The sequence below is a fragment of the Biomphalaria glabrata genome, chromosome 6 (genome assembly GCF_947242115.1).
Source record: "Biomphalaria glabrata chromosome 6, xgBioGlab47.1, whole genome shotgun sequence".
Classification (NCBI taxonomy): Eukaryota; Metazoa; Mollusca; class Gastropoda; family Planorbidae; genus Biomphalaria; species Biomphalaria glabrata.
This window is the reverse complement of record NC_074716.1, coordinates 6,237,042-6,260,027: the sequence shown is the minus strand read 5'-3', so window position 1 is coordinate 6,260,027 and position 22,986 is coordinate 6,237,042. Positions and strand designations below refer to the sequence as shown.

At 34.5% G+C, this 22,986-nt stretch overlaps 2 protein-coding genes across 7 annotated transcripts in view; one reads left to right on the top strand and one right to left on the bottom strand.

Annotated features, from left to right (window-relative positions):
• LOC106058660 (uncharacterized) overlaps positions 1–8,182 on the bottom strand; it is a 44,182-nt gene extending 36,000 nt beyond the window's left edge. For 2 of the 3 annotated variants that reach the window (XM_056031930.1, XM_056031936.1), the window contains exon 1: positions 5,431–8,182. The gene's annotated coding sequence lies outside the window, so the exon portion shown is untranslated. Of the gene's footprint in view, positions 1–3,758; positions 3,857–5,430 lie in introns of those variants that run through there. The other variant, XM_056031934.1, reaches the window with a different exon arrangement.
• LOC106078207 (uncharacterized) overlaps positions 1–22,986 on the top strand; it is an 83,748-nt gene that overhangs the window by 28,927 nt on the left and 31,835 nt on the right. For 2 of the 4 annotated variants that reach the window (XM_056031917.1, XM_056031920.1), the window contains exon 2: positions 18,580–18,708. The gene's annotated coding sequence lies outside the window, so the exon portion shown is untranslated. Of the gene's footprint in view, positions 1–8,792; positions 8,871–18,579; positions 18,723–22,986 lie in introns of those variants that run through there. The other 2 variants (XM_056031921.1, XM_056031918.1) reach the window with 2 other exon arrangements.

The window sequence follows — 22,986 nt, the reverse complement described above, 5'->3', positions numbered from 1 at the left end:
GTCAGCCGACGCAAATCGCCCCAGGCCAGCGCTAGACGAGCGGTCAACCGTGACGAGCTACGATGGTCAACCGAGTCGAGTATCAACAGGACGGTTCGGGAAGGATCGCCGTCGTGAACAGAGCTCATGAGCGTCACGAGAGTTGTAGTCATATGACCACCCAGAATGGTCGAGCGATGTTCTGCCCGGTTCGAGAAGGCCAGTAGGGACCCTATATAAGAGCGGAGGTATCGCAGTCAAGACGGTCGAGAAAAGGGGCTCAATACAGCAAGGTTCAGAAAGGAGGTTCACGGCAGGGGTTCAGAGCCCGGTTCACTACAGTCCGGTCGACTACAGCACAGTTCAGCGGTGTGGTTCTGTACGGAGCATTACGACGGTTCAGTGCGGAGTACTGTCAAGTACAGTTGAGACGGCTGGCGTCTTGATCTTGGTCTGCGATCGAGCCTAGTGTGTGAAGTCAGTCCTGAACTGTTGAACCCAGTGCAACCCGGAACGAGACGGAGAGGCCAGTGCAAGAGTTGATACTGCGGAACGGTGTTATCGGAGAGATATTTGTACAGTGTACGTGTTGCCAATTGTACAGTATTGGCTGTTATTTATTCAGCTATTAAAGTGTTACGTTACTTTGGAGCCCTGAGTTGTCAAGTTCTTTAAGTTGGTGGTGTCGTGTGGTGCAGTTCGCAGAGAGCCTGGATAGTGAGATTCGTTCGTAACAATATATATATAGTCATATGAAAGGTGTGCTACAAGATTGTCCTTTTACGACTGAAGGTACACTAAAAGAAATGGCATCGAACAGCTTCCGTTTCGTAATGAAACTCTATAGTCTTGCTCCAACTTTGAACTAACAAAATACAAAACAATACTCTTTTTTTTTTTTAAACAAAGGTTATATTAAGGAATCAATTAGTTTGAATCAGTCATGTAATTAAATTTGTAAATAAATCTAGACTAACAATAACAAGATTACAAAGACAGTTTGTGTGGAAACACAAACTCAAAATCGGCCCCCGAAGTGGTCCACCCAGGCTGGCTTCAATATTTTCAGAAAGAACATCCAAAATGAAATTATATCAAAGACAAATGAGAGATAAGAATGAAGTAAGAAGGTTGACAGATCTTGTGTAGTGCCCCAACGGTACAGCAGATCAAAGGATAGGTGCAAGTGAATGCAAAGTTAGATGTGAACCTGGCCTAACTAGTTCCCCTTTCAGACCTTGTGGTCTATTGGGCAGATGATGTAAAGTTCATCTGTTTTTGTGGCCTACGGTTAACGAGGGTGTCATGTAGCTAGCACAACGACCAACCGCCTTTACTTTTCCCCAACTAATATCAGGTACCCATTGGAGCTGGGTGGACTCAGGGGCACCTAAGGATTACGAAGTTGAAAATCCCAGTCTTCACCAGGATTCGAACCCGGCGCCCCCGGTTCGGAAGCCAAGCGCTTTGCCGCTCAGCTACCGCGCCTCACCTGGCCTAACTGAAGTCTTATAATAGATGTAATTGTTTTGAAAAGGATCAATGTCTTATTCGAAAGCTTAAAAAAAAAAAAGGAAATAATTCCAAATAAAAAAATTGTTCACGAAAATGACATTATAAGATTACTATTCTTTTTAATTTAGGTCTAACTTATAATGCATACTAATTAGCTTTTTCCCTTTAAAAAACTGCTTGCATAACTGATTTTAAAAATTAGATTTTTTTCGCTTTCAGAAAAAAAAAGTAGCCGTTGCATCAGAACTTTGAATGGTCTAAACTATTGTGATGTCGGATTTTCAATATCTTTTCTAGTTTACGAGATCTAAACGGGACGGACGGACAGACTGACAGACATTTCGCACAAATACGCTATGATCCTTTCACTTGTCTTGACCAGTTGGAAAAGGGGGGGGGGAGAAAGAACGGGGTATCTGGGTGATCCCTTTTTAAATATATTTATTTAAAAAAAAGGGGAACGACCTGAATTAGAACTCGTGGGCTAAAGCCTTCTCAGGCTTCTCAAGCCAAAACGGTAACGACTCTGCGAACAAAGAGCTTATGAACATGGAAGATTGTATAGTTATCTATTGTGTCTATTCAAACGAGGACATATAAAGGTGGTACTAATTCAGTTAATACCACCACTTCAGTCAAGTACGATTTCTTTTCCTTGTTCGAGATACCAAACAAAAAAAAAATTACCAATAGTTAAGCGGTTACATTTTTTTTTAATTCTTGTGTTGTCAGGTAAAAGAAATTAATTTGCAAAATCTTTAACCTTGATTCTAGAATGGGATTTTCCAAACTTTTTACCAGACGGACAGACAGACAGACAGAGTGAGTTGATATAAGCTTTGTAAAAATAAATAAAACTGTCATTGAAAATAGAATACTTAGGTAACCATGAAACCTTTAAACTATTACAAGTAATTTCAGCATAACTATTGTCTTCTAGGTTTTGTAAAGTCGCAGACACATCCATCACATCTAATATGATTCTTCTACCCCACCCCTCATTTCTACATCCATTTCCGTTCATAAGCCCAAGTAACTGCTTTTGCTAATGTTACAATCCCAATGTAAACACGTGATATTCATAATGTGTTACCATTGCTAGTAACTGAACTTAGCATAAACTTTTTGTGCTTTAAGGCATTACAATATCTCTATTCAAGTCAGAACTTCATGGAGGGCGAAACCTGGGCGATGATATCAAAAACGGCTCTAACGATTTTTCTTGAAACATTTGTGTATAATGCTGAGAAAAGAATTACTAGCTCGTTGGCAATACGGGGGAAACTCTAGCTTGACCATTATCATTTTTTGAAGTAAAAAAATTAAAACATTCGGCTAGAAATCTAGACATAGATCTAGATCCAACATCGGTTTTGAAAGGACTATGGCGTTCTTGAAAGGACTATCGTTTTCGGGAATTTCCAAATGCAAGCCATTTCTGACTAAAAAGTTTAATAAATCAATGTTCATGAAAATTGTGTGCATTGTTTTCAAAGTCTAAATCTAATTATCATTGGAATATTATAAAGCGTACTAGATCTATACATTCTAAGAATTATTTTTCAAGTGGAAGCGGGTGTGTGTGTGTGTTTGTGTGTGTGTGTAAAAAAATCAATTTTTTAAGTCTAATATTTATTAGTTATTAAGACAATCGCTCTATAAGCTACATACAGGAAGCATTGTCTACTTTCAACATTTTTTTAAAAATGTTTTTCTTTACGTGTATGTAGGTTACTTTCATTTTCTATAATATAAGATAACACATTCAATTTAAATGTATAAATTTGTTTCAATAATTTAGTATTAAGGAAAAAAAATAAAATTTAACCTTAAATGTGCCCCGGCCGTTTATCAATTCTTTAGAAACACACACACACACACACACATATATACATACATACATACAAACATACATACATACATACACCATACATACATACATACATACATACATACATACATACATACATACATACATACATACATACATATATACATACAATCATACATACATACATACATCATACATACATACATACAAATATACATACATACATACAAACATAGATACATACATAAATACATATTTATATATATTTATATATATATATATATATATATATATTATATATATATATATAAATATATATATATATATATATATATATATATATATATATATATATATATATATATATTTACATAAAGCATATAATTATAATGAAATATATTGCCTTAAAAGGAAACACAAGAGTGTAACATACCCATGGATGGTAAGAAAGTGTGTTGGAAAATGAGAAGACTAAGAGTTTCTTGTTCGGAATAAAAATTAATGGTTCAACCATATCTTTTCTACCGAGGAAGTCTTATACCGATATCCCACCTTTGTCTTATTGTTGGTTACATTCTCCACGCGCGCGCATTGTCACGTGACAATTTTGGTAGGGTTTTTTCTTTTTGGAATGAAGCCAAACTAATCAGGGAAATCAGTATGGTTAGACCTATTCTAGAGTCAGACCTGTGCGTTACTAATCTATATATTCTAAAAACTAACATCATGAAAAGTTAACATTTTTCTCAATGTCTATCTTAAAGAAAAACCTTATTATTATTATTATTAACCACCGGCTACGCCCGTTGATTTGTTCCCAATCTATATATTGTTCATTAATGTCCCCTTGGACTTCTCCATTTTATTTTCTTAATTAAAACAATCCGTAATATAAAAATGAACACAACCCCAAAACATTCCTTTGTCAGCAACTTCTGGTATCTATTACGTTGAATTGGACCGGTCCATAAAGTCGATTATCGAAAAATAAAAAAACAAAAAAACAAACAGGCTGAGTGTAAAGTAAAAGAACTGAAAATTCATATGCGCAATTATGTGACGTCAGTTTCTTGATACATTTTTAACAGGCTTATTACAGCTATAATACAATGTTACTGTTGTATTTAGCTCGAAATAGCTTTTCCTCCTTTGCCACTAGGATTACGGAAAAAAAAAGTGTGCTCTCAGAGATATTCAGATCGTGTTACAAACGGGAAGAAATTGTTAAATAAAAGTGAAGATATCGTTTCAAACTGTTCTCTTAGGTAAACAAAGGTTGACGAAGCACAATGTATTCGACATCATTAGAATCTGGAACGCAAGCAAAAACGACCGAGCCTCGAGTTAGATATGTGTGCTTTAAACCAATCGAAGCCAGTATGGAAAAGAGGCAAGGGCTGACGTGTGAGCAATTTCCCGCCCAGGCTTTCCCCTTAGTTTGTAAAATGTTTGTAAAATGTTTTACATGTTTCGGATGTTCCTTCAGAATTGAAAATAGTTTACTTCCTAGTCCAAACCTCCCGCAGGACGACGGGGGATGGGAGCGGACAGGGTTTGAACCCTCGACCGTCGATAAATCCGAACGACAGTCCAGCGCGCAAACCGCACGACCAGGCAGCCATCCATTGTAGTACCATTGCGGACATTTTTTCTCCCACTTCCCCTTCTTGGATCAAGTTGAAATTTTGCATACTTATTCATAATCGATAGCAATACACAAATCCATCCAAAAATTAACAAATTATCTAATCATTTAGTACTAATTAATTAATTTTGTTTTACACAGTAGAAAGGGAGCCAAACCTTGTAATTTTCAGATTAATGGTATTAATTAGCGGTTGATTCATTTTAGTTAAGCTTTGTTTTTAAAAAGTCTTTTTTTTTTCTTTTTGCTTGTCTTTTTTTTTTATCGTAGAGGGTGTTGGTGAATTAATAGATCACATTGATTGCTAATCAATCATAGTGAGAAAATTTTGATTTTTTTTTTACTGATATAAAACAAAAGTCTACTTTTCGATACGAAACTTCTAAAGCTGGTAATTAATGCTATATTACTAATAATCTAATAAGATCTTTTTTTTAAAACCATTAATTGTAAAACATACCTTTTTTTTCATCACCAACTCTCCACTAAAAATTAAAATCTTTACATTTGAGAACACAACTATACCACATAGACACAATTTGAAGTGTTTGATGATAAAAAAATGTTTATTTTGTTTTATTTAGCCAACTATCACTTACATTTCAAAACGTTTTTTTTTTTATCTCGAGCAGTATTTAAAGAAAGGGAACAAATATATATTAAAAATCATCAACATTGACTATATAACACAAAACAAATCCATAACAAAAAATGTTTTAGTCTAATCATTATTTTACTTTTAATTATTTAGAACAGTTATTTTCACAAGTTTTTGTCACAAAAGTTTTGTCACACGTTATTGTCACAACAGTTACATACGTACATACCATATTTGTTTAAAATTGATCTCTGCGGCAAAATATTTTTAAAATGTCAACAAAGTCAACGTACTGATAGACCTAGATCTAGGTTTAGTCTTTGTGATAAATTTAATCCATAAATGTTGATAAAAAAAAAGACACCAGTTGACACTATCCATAGTTATTGTCACAACAGTTATTTTCACAACAGTTTTTGTCACAACAGTTATTGTCAAAACAGTTATTGTCACAACAGTTATTGTCACAACAGTTATTGAAACTTATACTCATCGTCCGAAAACTGCAGAAATAATAAGCTGAGCAAAAATATTTAAAACTACTATAGAACCTTTTCCGGAATACTCTTAATCTGTAAATGATTTTCATAATGAAGGCTAATTAGACAAAATGTAGCTATTGGTATATCCGGAGCTAAGAATACCGGAAGTATTAATAACTAATGATGTGTTACTGCAGAATCAAATCGCTACTTGTATTATTCTGTTGACAACACCGCTCTTCAATATAATGTCCTTGACATTGTTTATCTATTTCCTACTCTCTCTACAAGTTTTCTTTTTATTTTGCTTTAGCTGCATTTATATCGCCCCACATATTTAATCATTGTTTGTTTGTTTTTCTGAAACAGACATCTTTTGAATATAAATGGGGTCATAAAATAAAAAAAAAAGTATACATATAATAAAAACAACAACAAACGAATGTGATTAACATAATCTTGAGATCCCCTTGGAGTTTTTTTCTTACTTTTGACTATCAAAAAAAAAACATATGGACATTGTATAGAAATGAGAATTAGAACATAGCTTCTTGTATAAGATGTGGCTTCACACTGGCAACATCTTGCCACTAGAAATAAACGTTTTAAACATTTTAATATTCTAAATTATCCGAAATAATAAAGTTATTTAAATGTAATAACTATGTTACAATCATAATTAAACGCTAAAAGATAATTACACATTTCGTTTACATTAATATACCGGATTAATAGACACATTTTTAAGATCTATAAAAATACTACAAAATAAAATGTATATATATATATATATTTATATATGTATATGGAATATGGACTATATATATATATATATTTAAAAATGTATAGAAATAAAGCGAATCATTAATATTAATTGTTTCTATACATATATATATATATATATATATATTTAAAAATGTATAGAAATAAAGAGAATCATTAATATTAATTGTTTCTATACGAATACAATTTGGACAGCTCTTGTTATTTTGACAATAATTAACAATTTTCCTCAGATCATTGCATAACATCCACTGTGATAAGGCGATGTCATCCCGTGTATAATACATTTCTAGCATGGACACAGAGTAAAGTTAAATTGTATCATAAAAAGATAGTATATAGTGATCCGTATTTCTAAGGGTTTTGGTTAGAGAGTGATGTTGACAAGAAAATTATGTCTATCCTTGCGATGGTCCGACTACTATTCTTACATCTCTTTATGAATTGCGTGTATTTCAAGAAGATACTTGATCCCACCAAGTCACACTTTCTCGTTTCTTTTTTTTTTTCAACAAATATTCTCTCCGGTTTCGCAAATGTCCCACGAGCTTGTATTCCCTAAGGCAGTTCAGTATAGTTCTTCCCTATATCACTCGCCATTTTTATCCACCCCACAATGCTCTTCGAAAGCAAGGCTCTGTCCTACTCAGGATCAGCCACACACAAATTACGGAGCATTCTTGGGTGTAGGGATTCCAGATGCTGCCCCCCCCCCTTTTGTCCCACGTTCATAAAATATTGCTGACACTTCATTTCAAAATGAAAGTTTATTAAATATTTTACGTTTTCATTAGGAAAAGGGGGGGGGGTATTTTAAACGGCAGCAAATGTCTTCTGAAAGCGACAGCTGGAGATCTCTTTACAAAGACCGTGAGATACAGTGAGACAGAAAGTCACCCGCTAAATACAGGCGTAAACGGCGTTAGGAGAAGTAAAAATCGACCTCGGGCGGACGACGGTCCTTGTGTGTTGGATGTATCGAAATGTAAAGATTACAGAACTGTGTGGTCATGTGATATCATGCACAGTATCATGTACGTCTCCTTAATCTTCGGACGCAATGTCATGTTCAATTACTTAGACAGCTTTAAAACGGTACTGACTTTCGAGCCAATCTAAAACCCAGAAAAACCTATGCAACTCAGAACCTTTTTTTTTTTTTTTGGTTTTATATTAGTAACACTTCAAATTTATCTAGCGACATGTTCACTTAAAACAAGAATACCATAGATGTGAAGTGAAGTCTTATTTTCAGCTTTGCGAACAGCTTCTCATTTCAAAGCCTCTTATCTTATCTTACAGACACGTTCTTATTTTATCTTTAACACGTTAAACAAAAGATGGAAAATGTTGTCTCATATCGCAATGGAAACGATATACTCGAGTGTTATGCGAAAATTTCAAAAATAACTAAACAAAAAAACCCATAAATATCAGTTTGCAAACTGAGGTTAACATAAAAGTTTTTTTGTTTTTTTTTCGGAATCAGTGTACTATCGCAAGCAAGAATTATGAAAAAAACAACAACTATTATATGTGACATTAGTATTTGAGATTAACTCATAAAAACATAAAGAAAATATTGAAGGTACAAAATAACCTATAATTTCATGGTCTTTCTTTGATATTAATGCCAGTAGAGAAAAAAAAATCAGCTGCTTTTTCTTAGAAGGGGCAGAACATTTTTCTCTGCACTCTCTAAGCGCGCAAGTTGATCAAATAGTTTTAACGGTACATTCTCACAAGTCACTGTGCAGAAGTCACTGCTTATTTTTGGATATTTTTGTGTTTCTACCGCTCTGTATAGTGTGTACTCATTGGCCTCAACCAGGAGGGCCACATAACTGTTTTCAGGATCGTACTGCTCCAGGAAGTTTGATGGCACCTGTAGCTCGAGGTCTGCACACGTCGCTCCTTTTTGTTGTGCCAGTTTATATGTCGTTACGTTTTTGTTTATTAAGAAGACATGGTCTAGAAAACACGGTGCTTCTGCGACAACATCTGTAGGCTCCATTCCTCGTTCATCCACATGTACAGGTAGGTAGGCCTCAGGCTTAAAAACGCAAGTCTTAGCCGCCCATTGATTTCTTAATTCTTTCTTCTTTTGTCGAATGCTGGGCAGGTGAGAGTTTAACGATCTATTGTCTCCTTGTACTTCCTCGTCACCTAAATGTCTTGTCTCACCTGCAGACACATTGACAGACATTTTACATAAAAATCACAACAGATATTAGTGTGCACTGGCCAAATTTCTCTCTCCCTCTCTCTCTGTGTCTCTCTGGATAAATAAATAACTCATTCACTACTCTTGATTTCTCAATAGTACACAGTCAAAATCACAATGTAGTGTTGCATTCAGTCTATTGATAAAGAAGTAGCATCTAAATAGATTGATTACCTACATCTTTCTAAATTATGTATCTAAAAATTGCAAAATAATAATTATGAGAGAAAGTACTTTAATTTCGATGTTCAATTACTAGATTTAGATCTAAAAATTAAATCATGTTACATAGGTTAGGGTTGAAAAAAACTACTTTATATCTTTTAACTATTTTACAAACTAGCAAACTATTATATTACTTTAAGAAAAACATAGCTTATTAACATTACCTTTTTTCTGTACAGCGTATACATATAACAATATATGATTCCCGCCATGATGAAAAATTCCAATTCATAATGTTATGTTTTTGTGCATGTTATCTTAGGAAAATAAAGCACTTACCTGCAAGGAAGTCGGTTTGATCCATGTTCTCGTACGGCTTACGGCTAACCTTAAAACAGTAGGCAATGATTCTTTTCCTGTGGATAAAAAAAAACAACAATAAACAGTGAATTTGGCTATTAAGGTCAGAAGAATAACAGAAAACAATGACAAAAAAATTAAGAAAGGAATAATATCAAGTAATATATAGAAAATAATAACATTATTTTTTTTCATAATATTTAGTATTTGTAATATACCCTTTCAATATGGCCGTCCCTAAGCAAAGATAATACAAATTCTGAAAAAAAAAAGAAATATGTATCTTAAATAGGTTTACTATAGTGTTTAAACATAATGTAGGAGCTGATTAAATTTTAAAAAAATGGTATTTAAGCAACATCTGTAACTTAACCAATAAGATAAATATAAGATAATATAGGAAAAATAGAAAGAAGTTGCACAGAATTCAGCACCGTGCAATGAACTACATAAATCCGGCCATAAATAATGTAACATATAGAATTTGATTGAAATTGCATTATCCCTGACGGATTCAATAAACAGCATAAAAATTAATGATCAATAATAGGCTGAATACAAGGCACCAAAGAGAGATAAGTAGCACCCGCTTTCGAGTAAATTATTGACTATGTAAAATAAAAACCGATCTAACATAAATAAGCCGATTCTCTTCTCTTCGAAATATATGCACCTTCGCAAGAATATTTTTTTCTGGCAACTCGATACTCTAGTGAACCACTAGCCATAACAGAAGTTGGATATTTTAAAATGGATTTTAAAATGAATCTGATATAAATACTTGAACATACCATGAGTGGTCATGGAGACAAAACCACAAACCAGGACATCTATGACATTTCAGTGAGCTCTCCACTTCAAACTATGATCACGAAGGTCCTAGTTCGAGCCTTGACCCTCGCCTGTAATGTCACAACAGACCTCTAACCTCACTGGTTAGGATAAAAATGGTGAATTGACTTACAGTCATGAAGATGTGCCCTTTCTTCCCACTCACTTTAACCTTCACCTATCCCTTAACCTGTTGGACAGTTGGGGCACCACCCAAGATACGTCAACCGTCTTTCTCCATTCCTCTCTCCCCATTGTCGTGCAATTATTTTAATTATTATGTATGGTGCATTGAACTTTGTCTTGATTAAGCGTGCATTCAATACCCTATAACAAATTCATACACGTGCTCCTTCTTCCCTAGTGCCATTAGAGAATGGAATGGGTTGCCTGAATCAGCCAGGAAAACCAACGACTTGGCGGAGTTTAAGTCATTGATTAACATGTCTGACTAGATTCACACATGAAATGCGTAGGGCGCGTTCATATTATTTTTTGAAGTAACGTCTGAAATATATAAGATAAGAATATTTAAATAGGTTTATTAGTTTGTTTTACATGTTTCGGATGTCCTTTCAGAATTGAAGATAAGACTTAACGCACTAGCTAAAACAAAAAATCATACAGTACGTGGGGGATAGCAGTGGCAGGGTTTGAACTCGGGACCATCGAGACGCCAGCCAGGAAACCCAGTGACTTGGCAGAATTTAAGTCATTGGTTAATATGCATGACTAAATGCATGACGCGTAGGACGTAATCATCTTCTTTTTTTGAAGTAACGTCTGTATTATATAAGATAAGATAAAGACAGTCCAAGAAGCACGTCCTAGGACTTGGCAGCCATCCCTATATTGAAATATTCCATCACGGATGTTGTAGTATCTCTTTCTATTTAAAACGCCAAATCTTCAATAAATATATAAAAAAAAATGTCAATATATTAATTGGTTAATTGGTTGGAAATATATGCAAAAAAATTATTTGAGGAATTAAATTTTTTGAAAAATATAATAAAAAAATGCTTACAATGAATAGATCGAAATAATATACAACACAATGAAAATTCCGTTTCTTCAAAACGTTTATATGCACTTAATATTACATAACTTCAACATGTGAATTCTTAACCACAGAATGAATTTCGAAACTCCGTTTTGTTTATAACGGTTTATATGACTTCTTATCGTACATATTCATTTTTATGTAACAAAGGAACGTAGCAATGTGGAGTTACGTGATTTTCCGGCATAGGCCTACTGCAAAGCCTTATATGGTATCAATCTATATTAAGTTAGATTTTAGTAAAAACATCTCAAACTGAAGTAATACTGGGATTTTCCGATAGGTCTAATTACCCCCTAACCGTTAAAACGGAGGATATGACTTGAGGATCTATTTATAATTGTTGATTTTTTTTTTCAAAATAAATATTTCAGTTAAAATAAAAGCAAAAAGGGTTGATGTAGCATGGGCGTAGCCAGGATTTTATTTCGGGGGGGGGGGGGGATTTTTTTTCTCCCTCCCCCCGCCCCCCCCCCCTTCCCGCGAAAAAAAAATAGTATGTATGTTTGTGTTTACATGATCTTTATTACATTCTGACCCTTTCGTTCGGAAGACGTTTATTATGCTCTAGAATGTTTCTTCCTGGAGTTAGTGGAAAAATTGTAGATTGACCGCCATTGCCAGCAATGGGGTCTGGGGGAGCGCTTGGAGCCCCCCCCCCCCCCCCCCAGCGCCGGGCGAAACCCCGCCGCCAAGCACTATTTCTGGTTTTGAAACCCAACAAAATGAATATTCTGGGGTACCTACAGTAAATTTTCCTGCTATTAAAAGTTTTATTTCAAAAACCTAAAATCCATTCTTACTGCCTTACTGGCGCCAAGTTGTACTAGGATGTCATCGCAACTCTTAAGTATACGTAATTCATTTTGTCGGAAAACATGTCCCGCAAACCTCATGCGACGCTCTGTCACAACCTTACTAAGGAGTCGACTCCCAATTCGGCATAGGATTTTCCTTGACTTAGACCCGATCTCTATAACTGACTCCTAAAATCCGTCTTAGCCATCTTTGTTGAGCCACATTTAGTGTTTTTCAACTTCGGCAGATGACTATTCACTGCACTTTATTAATGGAGCCCCGCCACTGGTAGAAATGTGTAACCTTTCTTGAATACTCTCTTGGAATTAAGTGACTGTAGTTTTCTTTAGATTTTATATCGAAAAAGGAAGTTTTATCGTCAAAATCATTTGTTGGGGGTTTTAAACCCCGGTAGGGGGTTTAAACTCAAAATCCCTTGGTCTGGGGTTTTAAACTCAAAATCCCTTAGCTGCGCTGGGGCAAGTGATGGTATAGTATTAAAATGTCACCCAAAATAAACAAAATCAAAGCAAAAAATCAATTAATGAATTCCTATTGAACCCCCAAACCCCCTCTGGCTACGCCAATGTGATGTAGTATAGTATGTTGTAGTATCATGGAGAAACTAAATGCTTACAAATTATGTAGCGAGCTAGGCTAGATCTATAACGGGATCTATATGCATTGGTCATTCTGCAACTAAATAGGCTACAATAACCTACTGACCTACTTTTTAATTTAAAAAAAAAAGTGTATATTCTAAGAGCTCGTAGAACCAGATTTTACAGATAGTCATATTAATATCATAGAGCCAGACCTACTAGATACCTAGGGCAAAAACATTGAGCAAAATATAAACGACGTTCAGGGCAAAATCATAGAGCCACGCATAGCCATTAGGCCCCATATGATGTTTTGGGCATGGAACAAAATGTTTGAAAATAGTGTTACAGGAACAAAATGTTTGAAAATAGTGTTACAGGAACAAAATGTTTGAAAATAGTGTTAGATGAACAAAATGTTTGAAAATAGTGTCACAGGAACAAAATGTTTGAAAATAGTGCTACAGGAACAAAAAGTTTGAAAATAGTGTTACAGGAACAAAATGTTTGAAAATAGTGTTACAGGAACAAAATGTTTGAAAATAGTGTTAGATGAACAAAATTTTGAAAATAGTGTTAGATGAACAAAATGTTTGAAAATAGTGTCACAGGAACAAAATGTTTGAAAATAGTGCTACAGGAACAAAAAGTTTGAAAATAGTGTTACAGGAACAAAATGTTTGAAAATAGTGTCACAGGAACAAAAAGTTTGAAAATAGTGCTACAGGAACAAAAAGTTTGAAAATAGTGTTACAGGAACAAAATGTTTGAAAATAGTGTCACAGGAACAAAAAGTTTGAAAATAGTGCTACAGGAACAAAAAGTTTGAAAATAGTGTTACAGGAACAAAAAGTTTGAAAATAGTGTTACAGGAACAAAATGTTTGAAAATAGTGTCACAGGAACAAAAAGTTTGAAAATAGTGCTACAGGAACAAAAAGTTTGAAAATAGTGTTACAGGAACAAAATGTTTGAAAATAGTGTTACAGGAACAAAATGTTTGAAAATAGTGTAAGATGAACAAAATGTTTGAAAATAGTGTTACATGAACAAAATGTTTGAAAATAGTGCTACAGGAACAAAATGTTTGAAAATAGTGTTACATGAACAAAATGTTTGAAAATAGTGTTACATGAACAAAATAACGAAATAAATTCAGCAGTAAATGTATGCCAACTATTATAATAACTAGTAGCTTTACACAGTGGCGTAGAAAGTGGTGGGGGCCCAGGAGGATTGGCCTCTTAAGGGGCCCCTGCATTTTGACACTCCACATCATGACAAGTGATAATGTTCTTAATAAATATATAAGTCTAATGCGTTGAATACATGCAACATGTACCGTAAGAACCATAAGAAGTCCCTCTAAAGCAGTGGTTCCCAAAGTGGTCTATATAGACCCCCAGGGGTCTACGAGGACTTCCAGGGGGTCTACGGAAGTGATAAATTAAATTGGGGGTCTATGATCTGTAAATGGGGGTCTACGATAGTGGATCTCATTGAAGCACGTCGAGACTTTTAAATTTCATTGCCCACTAATGATTTGTACCTTAGGTCATACTTTGAATTGCAACCCTGTTAGTCAAATTATTTTATTTTAATTTTTTTTTTATTTTTATTAATTAACTTAATTGTGTCTACATGAAAGTAATATTGCCATGACCGAGTCTGAAAGAACTGCAGAAAGTCCAGTGTTGTTTATTAGAAATTTGGCTTCATTTCGTCCTTGTAAAACAAGCAAATACATTTGTGCTTTTATGCAATAAAGTATAAAGTTATGTCGCTATGAAACCACTAAATCTGGAACATCTTTTGAGACAGCGCCAATATGATAAAATAGATTGAGATTTGAAATACTTTTGAACACTGTAAGTTCAGAATAGGGACACAGTAGAAAATATGTTGGATGAAACATCACAAAAGAGAATAGGTTTGTGAACATTTTACAATACTTTACTTTATCACTCTAGAACAGGGGTTCTCAGCCTGTGGGTCGCGACCCCTTTGGGGGTCGATTGGCGATTTGCCTAAGACCCTCGAAAAAATGGATCGTTATTATCTACTGTTCTATTGCTGTGTGTGTGTGTGCGGGGGGGGGGGGGGGGTCGCGGCAGAGTGGGGGATTGTAAAAAGGGCAGTCTATTTAACAGACTTGTTTCATAAATGTATGTGGTTAATTAGCTGCTATAAATTTTGTCAAACGAAGTCATAATCTCAGTGTTTCTTGTGAGAATTAAATGAATGTAGCATGCACTGGACAGCATGAATTGTTTTTATTTTCCAAATTGAACTTAGTCAAACATCATCTAATTGAGAAGGTATAACGTTAAACCTAAACTGAAGCTCAATATGGAAATTTTAGAATCAAAATTTTCCACCAATAGGTTTTTTTGATTAGTCATTTCGTGTCTTGCATGTTATTTTTTTTTGCTTCATTTTAATTTGAATAATCATCAATGTATATAGATCTATATCCCATATCATGCCATATGACATAGAATCTGCAAGAAAAACACGTTTGAAAAAAATGAATTTTCAAAAAAATTCAGGGGTCTACCGAAAACTAAAAAAAACTTGGCAAGGGGTCTTCGAGACAAAAAAGTTTGGGAACCACTGCTCTACAGTAACACCATACTGTCCATACCGGCGTGTTCTGTATGGGGAACTTAAGAGAGACTTTCTTTTCTAATCGCCATGTACATTGACATTTGGAACTAAAAGAACACGAATGCATCTTTTCGAAATGGGAGTCTTGACCCGATCCAAAATAAGTCAATATATTTCCTCAACAGATTATTCAAACGAGCGAGGCTCGGTCACCTGGTACTGTTCTTAAACTATACAACAAGATTCCTAATATGGCCTCCGCTGTTGTTTTGTTTTTTTATATTAATAGTAATTTGTTGTTGTTTTTTTTAAATGGCGAACTTCAAGTAAAGAGATATCACTGGGAATATACAAGGCCATGACTATGACGCTGTTTCTTACACTATCTAGCCACATAATATTGGAGTAAGTGTGATAATCGCTTGCTCAGAGTATGTACCCTATTATTTCATTCGAAATAGATTTGTGTTAACTGTAAATTTAATCATCATAAACTTGGTCTTGAATAATTCTTTCAGTTGAATTCAATACGTTTTATGTCCATTGGTACAAAATGTGTTTGAGTTTCTCTTACAAACATATAGAAATGAGGGCTCATGAGATTTAATAGGAATAATTATTCTAAAAAAAAAAAAAACGCTTACACGAAGTGTAATTGTATCAATTATATAGTTTTTATCAGTCATGTAATTAAATTTGTGATAGATCTAGAATCTAGACCAACAACAAGAAGTCTGTGCAATTATAATTATTTTGACCACTGGTTTTTGTTGAGCGCTATTTCATGGTTTTAGCCCTCTCGATACGTTGTGATCTTGTCTGGACCAGATGGGAAAATGGGGGATGGGGGGGTTGGAAAGAAAGGAGAATCTGGGTGAATTTTACAGTAATCACTTTTTAAAAGCATTTATAAAAGAAAGGGTGGGGGGATCGACCTGAATTTGAACTCATGGCTCATGCCTCCTTAAACCACCATGCTAACCATTCTGCTAGTGAGGTTCTATGAAAATAGAATATTATATATTGCTTGTATCAAACTTACTTTAAAGCGGTAGCCTATAAAGGGGACTAATTCAGCTTATATCACCACTTCAGACAAGTACAGTATATTTCCCTTGTTTGAGATACCAAAACAAAATAATTAATTATAAATAGTTAACTAATTGGATGACTTTTGTTTTATTGACTATTGTGTTGTCAGGTAAAAAAAAAAAAACAACATAATTGTGCAAAATTTCAGCTTGATCCGAAATTGGGTGTCGGAGAAATAGCGTGTACAAACTTTTTTACCAAACAGACAGATTGAGTTAATAAAGCTTTGTAAAAATATATCTAGAAATGTGATAGTCAACCAATGATGCTCTCTTAACTCTTTCTCTCCGTAATTATTTACCACATTCTGGTGGAATCAACGCTGGTATCGTCAGTTAGGAGAGAAAGAGTTAAAGCCTTGCAATTAAGATACTTTGGTGTGCTAAATATGTTATTACAGATAACTGTGCTTCCTCCTTAGCCTCCAACTAGACACATGTCCGAGAGAAAACTTCGAAACAAGTGTGTAAGTCATGCACAATTTGAACTTGATCCGACAATGGGAAGTGGGAGAAAAAACGTAACGTGTACAAACTGTAGCAAGGGGAGTAATGTTCAGACTATTATCAAATCTAGTAATGTTAACGCAAAGAACGTCTGTAAAAATGTTTTGAATCTCAACAGTAAATCTACATAAATCTACGAGTCAGGTGAAAATCTGTAATGAAATGAATAACTCAATCATATAACTCTATATTCTCAATGCTGTAAAATTTATTTCCCTTTTTGGGTATTAAAAAAAATTAACGCTATTTAATTAACTAATTGGTTAATAAAAATGTATTTCCTTCCCCTTTGTTAGGAAGAATGAAGAATTGAGCGGTAACGTATTCCAATTTGTACCAGAGTAATGGTTTTGGTAAAAACAACTCAAGATGCAGAAAAACGACCTAATTGAACATATTTTACCGAACTATTGATATCGTTGTATATTAAAGCATCACTCATGAATGAATTCTTGCCAATAAAAAATTCGACAATCTCCATTTTCATTTCAATTGCAAACGATAAAAAGTAATATAATGCCACCAAGCTTCTAGCATTATCTTCCCTTGAAGGTATTACTATAGAACGGTGTTCGGAAATGCTGTTTCATAGAAACCAAATAAGAAAAACAAGGAATAGAAAAAAAAAAGACTACTTTTTTAAAAACAAAGCTTATTGCCATGTATCTGATAATTACAGGGTTTAGGTCCCTTTCTTCTATATAAAGCAAATTTGATAAATAGTACTAAATGATAAAATAATTGGTTAATTTTCGGATTGATTCGTGCATTGTTATTGACCATGAGTTATTCTGCGAAAATTCAACTTGATCCGAGAATAGGAAGTGGGAGAAAAAACGTGTCAAAACGTAATAAGGAGATTAAATCCATATGTACATCCACATCTCTCATTAAGTAGCTTTTACTCCCATTATTTCGATATCAAACAAAATAATTAATCACCAAAAATTAATTAACTAATTGGTTAAATTTATAAATTGATTCGTGTTTTGTCGGGTATATTGAGTAGTTGTGCAAAAATTTAACTTGATCTAAGAATGGGAAAAACATGTTCAACTTTATACCAGACAGATAGACAGCTTTGTAAATAATATTAAGAATTCCGGCAATACTAAATTTGAGTGAGCTCTTTTTTTTCCTCTTAGACAGCTATGTATTATCAATTCTCTAACAAACATTATTACAGCATGGCTGCTATCTCTTAGTCTGTCTATGACGATTTGTTCAGCTGACCATCAGTTTCAAGTTACAATTGATAAGTCCCCTTAATCACACGTAGCCCCCTTTTCAAAGAGCAATCACGTGGTTCATCAACTGATCAATGTAATCATTCGATGTTAACCGATTCTTGTACTTACAGTGTTTGGTTATAATATACATGTTCCTAACAACTATTTCTATTAACATATTCGTTCATATGTATACGATGCAAGAAATATGTTAATTAGGTTAGATCACGACATTAGATAAGACTATCTACTTCCTATCTATTTAATTAGGATCTCCAGCACTGACTGTAAACGTAGAGAGGACTTGAAGTGCCATATCTTCAATGCCCTGCATGAACCTCGAAGCTATAATATTCTTTGTTGTAACACAGTTTGAAGATACGTGTAACAAAGCATCAGGTGAGATCTTTATGGTGAGTTTGATGATTCAATGATTTATTCAACACTTATATCAACTCACTCTGTCGTGTAAAATGTTTTGTGCACGTTATTTCTCCCACAACCAATTCCCGATCAAATTTAAATTGTGCACAAATATTTCTTTTACCAGACAACACAAGAATCAATGAAAAGAAATAAAACAATCAGTTAATTAACTATTGGTAATTAGTTATTTTGATTGGTATCGAACAAGGGAAGAAATCGTGCTTGACAGATGTAGTGGTATAAGTTGAATTAGTCTCCTTGAAGAGGTTTGAGCCCTGTGTAAACAAGTTTTTTTTTTTTTTATACATTTAAAAAGCGATCAAGGTAACATTGAAACAGATACCCCTTTCTCTCTACCCCCCCCTCCTTTCCCAACTGGTCTAGATAAGTGATAGGTGTCACGAATCGATATTGTGACGAAATTCTACCTCTTTCCAAAAAACCGGAATAATTGGATAATCATCCAATCAGGAAAGAGGCCAGGAAAAATCGCATACGTCAGTTTCTAAAAGGTCATAGTTAATCAAATATTTAGAGTATAAGTTTTAATGTTTCTGGAAAATACGGTTTAAAAACAATTGGGTGAAAAGCAAGTTATTTGGGGTCCTTGCATTTTAACTGTCCTGGCGTTGTAATGAGTTCTTAAACAGGATGCGGGTGCACTAGTTGAAGTTTAGTTATAAAAAGTTGAATATTAACAAGATATTTATGTGAAGTTCTTGTTGAATCGAAAATCTATGAATTGTTGGAATTGTTGAAGTTTAAAGAAGTTAAAATATAAAGAAGAGACAAAAATAGAACAGAAGATTCTTTAGTGTATTTTCAAGTTTTATTTATATCTTCAGCAAGTGATTCTGTTTGTGCCATTATTAATACAGAAAAAAAAAGATACGTAATGAATTGGAAGAGTAAAAAATATGACAGCATCAATAAATATTGGCACTAAAGAAACAGAAATAAGATCAGAGCGAATTGAGAAAGCTAAAAAGCATGAAATTGCACTAAACAAAAACAATTGATAAAATTATTTCTGGTCGCACAAATTTATTAGTGTTCATCTCAACCTATTACAAGTTTAATCCAAAATAATTGATACGATTACACTTAATCCTATACTCTCTGGGGAATGGCAGACACATGTATGTATGTATGTATATATATTTATATTTATATATATATATATAAATTTTATTTCGAAAACGGCTCTAACGATTTTCTTTAAAAGTTCACGGTATGTGCATAATAATGAGAAAAAATTTCTCAACTCATTGGCCACATCGGGAAAACTCGAGGTCGACCGTTATATCGGTTTGAAAATGGCTCATTATCGAAACATTTATTTTGGCTAGAATGTTTTATGAATGAAATTTTCTATATGACGTCAATGGGAAAAAAAAACTTGACACCGCTTACGTCACTAGGCTCACATCAGTACACTAAGACATTTCTTCGCAAACAAGAAAAAGGTTTAATGATTCAATTGGCGTAATTAAACATTTGCGCACCATCTTAATTTACATTGATCCATTATGAAACTATGGAAGAAAAATAATGAAATATCTTAATGTAAGATTAGTTATTGTGTTTTAAAGGCTTTATAAATTGTTTACACTTGAATTGCTTACACCCGTAGGTAGCTTTTACTTTGTTATTATTTTGATGGTGAATTATTGCAATGTGTTTAAGCTTCGAAGTCTGCTGTCCAATACCAAAACGTAGGAAATGGTCATAACACAGCTTATCTATGCCTTACTTGCACAATCAGGGCCGGCCCTAACATTTGCGGGGCCCTATGTGAAAAAAATGAGGATTGCGCGTGGACCAGTAAGGGTATTGATAAGGATAATAAGTGAAAATAAAGATTTTGTATTAGAAAATAAATTCGTATTTGCATTACATTTTTATTAAATGAAAGCTGACGATGCCGTTTTTTTTATATCACGCGTAGGACTGGCGTTTACCATATTGATTGACACCCCAAAGTGACAATTTTGTCTTTTTAAGGACATTTTTATGAGTTTCAGGAGATTTCCAGGAGCTCCTTGAAAACAAGGAGACCACGGGAACCCTATTATAAATTATAATGGTTTAATTTAATAATTTACACCTAGAATTAGCGCGGGGCTTTTGAACCTTCGGGGTCCACCACTGTGACAGCATAGGCCTAGGGCTGGCCCTGATGATATCCAGCTCGCGGTCAACGAATTTTCATCACGCTGCTGCCTTTTTTTTATTTGTTAACCTATAAACCTCGGTTAAACAGTAGTCATGTTCCAAAAGTCACCCAATAAAACCTACTCACCCCAAAGATCAATGCCATAGACATCCCTTAAAGTGGTAGATAACTTCACATTATCTGGGAAGCATTGTATCAATTGACGCATTGCTTTAAAGCAGTGGTTCCCAAACTTTTTTGTCTCGTAGACCCCTTGCCATGTTTTCTGGTTATCGGTAGACCCCCTGCTTAACTTTCAAATTTTGCAAATTCAACATTTTTTTTTTTAAACTAATTTCTATCTGTACAAAAAGTAAAGTTCCCCTCAGACCGTGTGGTCTATAGAGCAGATGATGTAAAGGTCATCTGTTTCTGTGGCCTACGATTATCGAGGGTGTCATGTGGCCAGCACAACGACCAACAGCCTTTACTTTCCCCAACTAATGTCAGGTACCCATTAGAGCTGGGTGGCCTCAGAGGCGCCCAAAAGATCCCGAAATTAAAAATCCAAGTCTTCAACAGGATTCAAACTCGGGACCCCCGGTTCAGAAACCAAACACTTTACCGCTCAGCCAAAACGCCTCCTAATTTCTATCTGTAGACAGTTGAAAAGTGAAAAAGTAATTTAAAGCTACATATTAGAGATTTTAGAGATCTATCTTTTTTATTGATAAAATTCAAAACCAATTAAAATAGCAATATGTATTGCTGGAATCTCCAAACACAATGGCCTTAAGTATCATTGTAAGAGTTTTCGCTAAGAGCAGTTTCTCGTGTATTTGTTGACGTTTCACGAGTTGCTAAAATATTGAGTCCGCGCGAAGATGTTATCACTATCGGGAGAAAGAGCGAAGGCGAGTGACTGTCGCCTAAACCAGTAAGCTTCGAGCATGAAGGGCTCATTAGTCTTGGCTGGCTACCCACCTAGCAGAAGTAAAACTGAATTCAAAACTCTCCTGTCTTGCAACTCAAACATGGGAAAGGTTTTGTGGGTTAACCTGAGAAAAAATAAGGAGCCGGCGACCATAATGCAGTTTGCAGCACACACCACTACATCCTGTCAGAACCTGTGACGCTGCTGAGCCCAAACTTATATATGTAGTTTGCAAAGAATGATATATGAAGCTTTTAATTTTATAACTCATGCCACCGAAGCAACCTTGAACTGTATTGTTGCTTAAAGAAATTCTTTTAATAATATCAGATAATATCAGTTTGTGTTAAACAGGTTTCAAAACTACAACGGCTGATAAAAATCAATGTTTTACCTATGGTGTTTTCCGCATCTCGCCATAAATAAGTAAATTTCCCCTTTCAGACATTTTGATAATGTTATGGTCATCTGTTTCTTTGGCCAACGGTTAACGAGCAGGGTGTCATGTGGGCAGAACAACGAACAACCGCCTTTACTTTTACTAACATAATTCAGGTACCCATTAGAGATGGGTGGACTCAGGGGAGCCCTGAACATCCTGAAATTCAAAATTCACAGAGATTCGAACCCAGGACCCCAATTACGGAAGTCAAGCGCTTAACCACTACCACCACACCCTTTTTTTGCTATAAGTGAACAGATATTGTAAGACTCCATAAACCACCATCTTCTCTACATGATGTTGAATAGAGATTTTGTAGGTCTATTCTGAACTTTATCTTTGAATGTTCAAAAGTTTTTCAAATCTATATCTTTTTATCTGGGTGATAATTAGTTTCATATCGTCATAAAAAAGGCAATCGGTAACCGCTTGGTTGACAAGGAAAGAATGAACAATTTTATATAATCAACGCTAGACAGTCTACATTTCTTTTTGTTAAACATTATTTACATGAAGACAAAATTAAGTTATTTTAATAAGTATTGAAATTAAATACAACAATTTTTCGTTTGAATAGCAGGATAAATATTTAAATGATTAACTAAGTTACAAATTATATATAGTGTGAAGAATTACATTAATGGGATGTAAAAATTAAAGTCACGACCTGCTTATATGAAATCTATTATCATAGACCCCCTTGGACATCTCATGGACCCC